The sequence below is a fragment of the Electrophorus electricus genome, chromosome 3 (genome assembly GCF_041902795.1).
Source record: "Electrophorus electricus isolate QZ-2024a chromosome 3, ASM4190279v1, whole genome shotgun sequence".
In the NCBI taxonomy this organism is placed as follows: domain Eukaryota; kingdom Metazoa; phylum Chordata; class Actinopteri; order Gymnotiformes; family Gymnotidae; genus Electrophorus; species Electrophorus electricus.
In genome coordinates this window covers 24,125,370-24,133,642 of record NC_137499.1, presented here as the reverse complement: position 1 = coordinate 24,133,642, position 8,273 = coordinate 24,125,370, and the positions used below count along the sequence as shown (strand labels likewise).

Below are 8,273 nucleotides of genomic sequence, written 5' to 3'. Positions count from 1 at the left end.
CCCTCCTCCTCCCACTCTTTGTGTGTCCAGGTGGGTCTTTCTCGGAGCAGCTCCCGTGACTGTGAGAACGGCCTGCCGCTCGGCTTCCCTCGCTGCACCCCCACAGCAAACAGCACGCCGCCTCCATATTGATCCGGATCTCGGCCGCTTCCACGCAGCTCTCTGTCTTTTGTCCCCTCCCCACTAGCCCCCCGGTAGACCCCTGCTTTAAATCACGGAGGTCTGACATTTGCTTAATGTGTAATTAGCTATGGGTGGGCATGGGCTTTGATTATAGGAAGTGCCTGAGGGGGCAGGGGGCGTAGGCAACACCATTTAGACCAAACCAGAGCCTGACTGATCAATCATGGGAGCTGACGTTTTGTTTTGTTCTAAATTTTTGGACCATTGCTACATCTGATCCGTTCCCCCAGTCATCAGTCCCCTAATTAGATCTCTCTCTCTCTCTTATCATGGCTCAATTCCCAGTCCATCATGAATTTCCTCACATGGAACGAGTGAAATTCCTTCACTCTCTGTGCATGCATAAGACGGATCTAAGATGACAGCGATGTCTCTGCTCAAGTTCTCTATGAGTCTGTCTGGGACCAGACTGCAGAAATGCTTTCTCATCTCAGGTACTGTCAAGACACAGCCTGAAGGTCTCTAAAGAGTTATATATATATATATATATATATATATATATATATATATATATATATATATATATATATATATATTTATATTTATTTATGTGTGTGTGTGTGTGTGTGTGTGTGTGTGTTTGTGTGTGTGTGTGTATGAGAAAGAGAGAGAGAGAGAGAGAGAGAGAGAGAGAGAGAGAGAGAGAGAGAGAGAGAGAGAGATTATAGTGATTATAGTGATTAAAGACACTAAAAATTATTTAAATAATTTGTTTTAGAGCCTTGGCCCAGAGTAAATTCTTCCCTCCTGTTACATTGATGGCTCCACCTGATTAGGAGTAACAAAGATAAATGTTTGTTTCTTTAGTGCACGCGCTCTGAAGGGGGCTGTGGTTAAACAGCATACGGGAATGACTGATTTGGGCCACCATGGGGATGACTGATCTGGGCCACTTTATTAGCCTCTACTTGCTTTCCTCACTGCCACCACAACACTGGCCAGATGGCTCGTGACGTTCACCCTGCCCCAAATCCCAGGATTCCTGGCTCTCGGGTGAGATTATCTCTACCAATTCCATGACAGGCTGTTTTACGGAGATGACGCGTCACAGTGACAGCGATGACAAAAGTGCACGGAGGGGATTAGAAAGTGTCTCAGAGCGAAACAGAGCGGGGATTCATCCGCATTTTAATCACTGCTCAGTTAAGTCACTCATTGCTTTTTCTGTTCTGTCTTCTGTCTTCTGTGAGTATAAGTTTGTAGATCAAAGGTAGGGAAGGTTTTTTTGGGGGGTTTTGTTTTGGTGGGGGGGGCGTTTGTGAGAGAGAATTCTGAATGCTGAAAGAAAATAACTTTGTAGTTCATTCTGGAATAACTATTTATTTAACTATTATAGTTTCCAGTGTAACTATTATATTAATATCTTAATCTTTATAGTTATCCTCCTGTCAAAAAGGCACCTGTTGCTTCTTTGTGGAGATGTGACAGCACAGCCCATGGGGGACTTCTGATCTCATCCTGGACAAATGTCAATCAGTGCGGCCTTATTGAAGCCATAGGTCAGAGTTCATCCCAATGCCCAGATGACACTGTGCTGTCAGTTGTGGCTAATTGTGGCCCAGTAGCACTACCTTGCGATTATTGAAGTTTTAAGAAGACTGTTGGAGAAGCTCACGTATCCTGCCAGTTTAGCATTGGCTAGGAGTGTGCGTGCGTGCGTGTGTGTGTGTGTGTGTGTGTGTGTGTATGTGTGTGTGCGTGAGAGAGTGACCAAGAGTTCATCTCCAATGAGCCTCAGCAGAACAAAGACCCTCATTTATGCTGGTCACAACGAATTTGGTTCTTAAAGGAACTCTAAGTCCTTAATTAAAGATCTACAAAGAAGCTAAGCAGTCATGCTACAGATCACAGTAACTCTGGTCATTTATTTTGCTATATATTAAAAAAATGCTTACCAAAAGATGTAACATTTTAATTAGGAACTCAGAATTGACCTGTCACATCAATAATCTGTGAGAAGAATTTTGCTTTTGATATTTTGGTTTTTTTTTTGTTGATCACATGACAAGCTGGTGTGGCACCAACACTGCCCAACACTGGCATCACGGCCTCATGGAGCACATCCTGGCGGACCTTTACTGACTCTCCCCAGAGGCGCTGTGGTCCGTCTCCACATCCCTGCGTCATCCACTCCGCTTACCGGATAAACTGGAATAATGGGCCGTGTGCTGTGAGAACAGTCCTGGAGAGACATTTAGCAGGTGCATTCCCAAACCCTGCCCCCCTCCCCCCCAAACAGGTCCCTCCTCCCTCATCCCACCCAACCGATATGCCCCTCCTGACACTCTGCACCCCGACCCCCACTTCCCAACACTCTCCCGGGAGACTGTTCCCACGCATGTCACCGAGACGGCTCGCCGGCCCTAGAGAGTCATCCTGGAATTGCCATCGAAGATCGGGTATCGATCTATTAATGGTGAAAAAAGGGGCCCTGCCATCATCTGTGTGTGTGTGTGTGTATGTGTGTGCGGGGGAGTGTAGGGGTCACAGGGGTCCCCCTGGCTCTGCTCCTCTGCCACTCAGCAAACACTCATTTGCAACATTATCTGCAGAAGGACCCAGCCAGGCACCTTTGTGCAGGGGGCACAGTGGGGCAAGATGCCATCGCAAGGTGCATGTGAGAACCAACCCCTTCCTTTTGTTTGGGCTGAAGCCCCTTCCACACTGAGGTCACTAATGTGAAAGAGGCTGAGAGAAAGAGAGAGAGAGAGAGAGAGAGAGAGAGACAGAACGAGAGAGAGAGCGAGTGAGAGAGAGAGAGAGAGAGTGCAGGAATTCTAGACTGCTGCTGTAGCTTGGCTGGGTGGGCGAAGCCCGTTTGGGAAAATGTCGCCGCGTGGTGCGGACACAGCAGCAGGTACTGTTTGACATTCCCGCCCTATCAGTGTGCTGCCAAGGCATGTTTGCTCATGGAAGTGCCTCACATTCAGCCACAGTGATCGTTCAAGCCCATTTCTCTTAATTGCATTCTTCATGTAGGACAAACAGACAGGATTATCTCAGCTGATAAAGTATGCTCATCATATAGGCACTCCCCTCATCCCCCCTATATCAAATCTTCATGAGGGTTTATTGGTTTGAATCATGGCAAGTAGCCATTGCTTATGTGTTACTTGGTGAAATCTTTACTTAGTGGGTTGATGCCTTTATGTGGAAGTGTGTGTGAAAGCTGGGGTTGTAGTTTATCATGTTGGCAGCTAGCCACAAAAATTACTTTGCTCAACTAATGGTGCCTGGTGTTTCCAGAGTAGTGTTGGGTGTGTGCTGTCCCCCCAGAGTAGTGTAGGGTGTGTGCTGTCCCCCCAGAGTAGTGTAGGGTGTGTACTGTCCCCCCAGATAGTGTAGGGTGTGTGCTGTCACCCCAGATAGTGTAGGGTGTGTGCTGTTACTCCAGAGTAGTGTAGGGTGTGTGCTGTCCCCCAAGAGTAGTGTAGGGTGTGTACTGTCCCCCCAGAGTAGTGTAGGGTGTGTGCTGTCCCCCCAGAGTAGTGTAGGGTGTGTGCTGTCCCCCCAGAGTAGTGTAGGGTGTGTGCTGTCCCCCCAGAGTAGTGTAGGGTGTGTGCTGTCCCCCCAGAGTAGTGTAGGGTGTGTGTTCTTTGACACATCACATGTACCTCACATGATTCACTCTCACACCCATGACAGTCTGATTATAACTTCCGCACTCAGGAAATATTGGTCCATTCCATTGCTTTTAGTATTCAAATAAAGCACTTAGAAAACTATACTTGATCAAATTAATAATCAAATTATTGAATATTGTGTTGACTGTTGTAATGGTACTTAACAGTCAGCAAAAAATTGTTCACCATTGTTCACTCTCTCTCTCTCTCTCTCTCAGTCTCTCTCTCTCTCTCTCGCTCTCTCTCTCTCTTTCACTGTCTCTCTCTCTCTCTCTCTCTCTCTCTCTCTCTCTCTCTCTCTCTCTCACTCACTCTCTCGCTCTGTATCCACCACTAGCTGTTAACACAGAAGCCCCCGGGTTACCTCTGTGGCCACCTGTGGAGTTCCTCGAGTGGAGCTGTAGCTAAGCAGGCTCAGACCTCAAAGCCCTGCCTGAAAGAACAAAGCCCCCACCTGCAACAGTAAACAAAGCCCCCACCTGCAACAGTAAACAAAGCCCCAACCTGCAACAGTAAACAAAGGCTCCAGTGCTCACCCAAGCTTTGAATGTGACCTGAAGTTCTACACGACTGTAGTTCCTTGTTGTGATGGCAACAGGGCCAGGCCCCAACCACCTGTGACACTGACCCACAACACAACCTTCTTGACCCAATCACTTCCACTCAGGAACCTCCTGGTCAGGGGTAATACTACCCACAATGCCTTCTGATTTCGCTTTGTATAATAATTGTATAATAATTTGTATAATAATTTTTGTATAATAATTTCATATATATATATATATATATATATAATTTTTAGGTAGCAAAGTTTTTCCAGCAATATCATGCTGGTTTTTTTAGAGCTAGGACACAAATACATTTCTGACATGAATTTTATGATCTGTGATATGAACCCGTTTAGATTCATATGAACCAACATGCACCTCAGGTATATTTAGGAGACTGTTTTCCTTCGGAGAGTAAACCCAGAGTTTTCAGTTCATTTGAATTTATAAGAATCACGCAAACGGAATATGCACCTCCTCTATACGCTCTTGTTTTCAGCCGGGGCAGTTTTATGGCAGTGAAAACAGAACCTGTGGTCGTGCTGGACGCATGGGGCTGTGGAACCTTTTATGCAACCTGGCGTCCAGGAGCCTTAAGAAAATATTTTGTTTTCCACCCTTTCTAACTGTTTAGCCACTGCCAAACACAAGCCTGAGCATGGAGAAACCACACTTAAAAATGTACATATATATTGGAAGATATAGATATATATCCCTACTAGGTCAAATATCCTGGTTGGGCCACATGCCAGGTTTATTACACACACACACACACACACACACACACACACACACACACACACACACACACACACACACACACACACACACACACACACACACACATTGCCCCATAGTAGGAGAGGGTTCAGGGCCTCACATTAGTAGTCCACAGCTATATAAGAGGTTGTTTGAGAGGTGAAGCCTACAGATCTCCCATGTCTTGCACTGGGGCCTCGGCCTGAATCGCTCTGACTGGCACTGTGGGTTTATTGGTCTTTTTCTTCAGGTTGGCTGTCACTTATTATAGCAGTGAGGTTAAGTTATAGGCCATGGTCCTCCTGCTAGTGTCTCTGGTGGACAGAGGGACTGTGTGTGTGTGTGTGTGTGTGTGTGTGTGTGTGTGTGTGTGTGTGTGTGTGTGTGTGTGTGTGTGTGTGTGTGTGTGTGTGTGTGTGTGTGTGATTAATGTTTTACTACTAAGTGTCCACACACTGATAAGAAAATATAAACATTCTGACATTCTACGAACATTTTGCATCTGAACAATTTTACACACACACACACACACACACACACACACACACACACACACACACAAACAGACACACACACACACGCATATATAATGTTTACTATAATAACTCCTGGAATCTTCTTTGGACACAAAGATTGTTTTTTTATTTTTTATTAGCTTTTATTAGGTTGAGGTAATACACAGATCAGTGCAACATCTCTATAAGACTAGTATATCAGAAGCATGTGTGTGTGCATTTGTGTGTTATCGTGCTCAGGAAGGTGCTTCTAGTTTAATGCATGCAGTGTTTACTCGTGGGACTTGTTGCGCTCCCCAAGGTCTTCCAAGTCATTTTCTGGGCATGACACGAGCGTGAGTGAGTGGAGATGGCTAAACCTCTGCTGCGTCTCACCTACATGCTGATAACAACAGATTATTTGGAAGTTATGATGCAACATTCTAAACAGATTAGAATGGAGATCTATTCAGCCAAACACACACACACACACACACACACACACACACACACACACACACACACACACACACAATCATGTTATTGAAGACAAACGCAGTATCAAGACACAAATGCACAATCCTTTTATACGAGGTGGGAGCGCATGTAGAACATTGCCCAACTCTGGAAAGACACGTGTGATCCTTGGCTTCGGATCCCGCGGGAAGGTGCAGGATAGCATCAGGCCAGCCCAAGCCTTTTCCAAACCTCCCCGGCCCACAAGCAGGAGCGTCCCCCTCACCTCCAACCCAAGCATCTTCAGTTGGTCCCCCGAAGCCCCTGTCAGAGTGCTCGCACTCTCTCCGGCCACACATACGAGGGCTTTTTCCCCCTCATGTCTGTGTGTTTATGTTTGTTTAATATGTTCTCTGCATGGCGATGTTTGAGCTGAGCTGAGATTCTGTGATATGATATATACTCTCCATACTGGCCCATGGGACCTTCACCAGCACATTTCTTCAGTGGAAACATTTCACCTCTTGTTATTGATTTTGTCTGTAAAACGAACTTTCAGTCTGACTGTAATGTATGGCCCTTTATATGTCGAAACCTTTTAGCAGTAGCTGTTAAAATGCGCTTTTTAACTCGAAGGACCAGGCGTCTTCCACGGCCCGTCTCTGGACTGCCCCTGGTGGACGTTTGTGGACACTAACTTTTCTCAGTTTACGGAGAACCTCACCTTTGATATGCTTCAATGATCAGTCGGAATCCCCTTACTGTCTTCCTGGGTGTGTATGGATCTGATCGTGAACCCATCGTCAGTATCCCCGCCCAAACCACTTGCCCTGTAGCTGACGGGTTTTCCTGAGTCACAGCATGATCGATGAATATGCATCTCTCTCAGTTAAGCCCAGTGGCTCCAGGCATTTCCACACTGGCTCAGATAAAGAGTGTTATCAAACAGTGGATCTTCTAAATACCCCTTTGCCATTTCCTCTCTGGAAAGCCAGAAGAGGAATTGCCCAGCAGTCTGCTGCCTGGCTGGGGCATCTATTGTAATTCTTCTTTTTCTTTCTCTTTTCTCTCTCTCTCTTTCTGTCTCTCTGCTGATCAGAGTCTTTTGGTGCCCCCACTCTGTCTCAGTAATTAAACCACATTCTCGTGTGTGACAGCGATCAGACCTCGGCCCCACATGGGGGCGGGTAGATGAGTCCATGCTACCATTAGGTCAGCAGCTCGAAACCGCATGGCACAAGGGGAGAGGTCATGCCCTCTCCAGGCCCTCCAGGGTCACCTCCCCATGGTAACCTGCCTGCAGGGCCACAAGGACAGGGCCATAGAGCCCAGGAGGCCCTCGAAGGTGGGGAGGGGCTGCTCTAATGACCCAGCGTCTAAGCTGAGCCCTAGAGGGTAGGGGAGAGGGGATTCATCCCTTTAAAGTCAGAGATATTCCCATCCTAAGCCCGGTCACACATACCCAGACCCACACAAGCCAATAAACCCATTAGCCAGCAGTTCAGATCCATTTAACTGTGGAGAGTGCTGGAGATCTAAGCCGAGACAAAGACCCCTGACTAGGCGAAGAATATAAAACAGCGCCTGGCTGAGTGAGAGACCGACCAAACACTGCCTACGGCTTAACTCACCGCGGCTCTCTCTGCGCCGGGTGATGTCATATGGAGGCACTGCCATTTTATGGCAATGAGCAGTCAGGTTTGTCAATCTTCTGACCCACCCTGCTGGCACCGAGCCACTGGGACGGCCGTTGCTCACTGCTGCTTGTTTCTCTCCTTGACGTTTTTGGTCGTTCTGCAGTGGTGCCAGTTGTCGCACGTTGGCAGTCGACAGCAAACGCGTAGCAAAGGGGTGCTATCGGTTGCTGCTTCTGCAGTGATGTCAATGGGGAAAGGATCACCATTGGCTGTTACTTTTCCAGTGACGTGAGTGGGAGCATTCATTCGCTTGTTGGAAAGCGTTTCATTTTTGAGGCAGGTTTATTGATACAGTCGTAAGCAAGTGCACGACGAAATCCTGGCTGTCTCCAACCGGCAAACCTCACGCACACTGAGCTGGCTCGTCACTTGCCTGCCATCGCCCGTAAAGCCACATCTTGTTGCTGCAGTAAGGGTTCGTGCTAACGCCTCCCCACTGGCTTTCATTCTCGTTAGCCACCGTGGCGTTATTGGGTCAAACACCCTTAAGCATGTCATAACGCCCTGTATGAG

At 47.2% G+C, this 8,273-nt stretch overlaps 1 long non-coding RNA gene across 1 annotated transcript; it reads left to right on the top strand.

Annotated features, from left to right (window-relative positions):
* The first annotated feature begins 416 nt into the window (after window positions 1-416).
* LOC145653733 (uncharacterized) lies at window positions 417-3,043 on the top strand. Its single transcript, XR_014119906.1, has 3 exons — window positions 417-617; window positions 991-1,176; window positions 2,193-3,043. It is a non-coding gene; the product is annotated as an uncharacterized LOC145653733 (long non-coding RNA).
* Window positions 3,044-8,273: the final 5,230 nt, after the last annotated feature.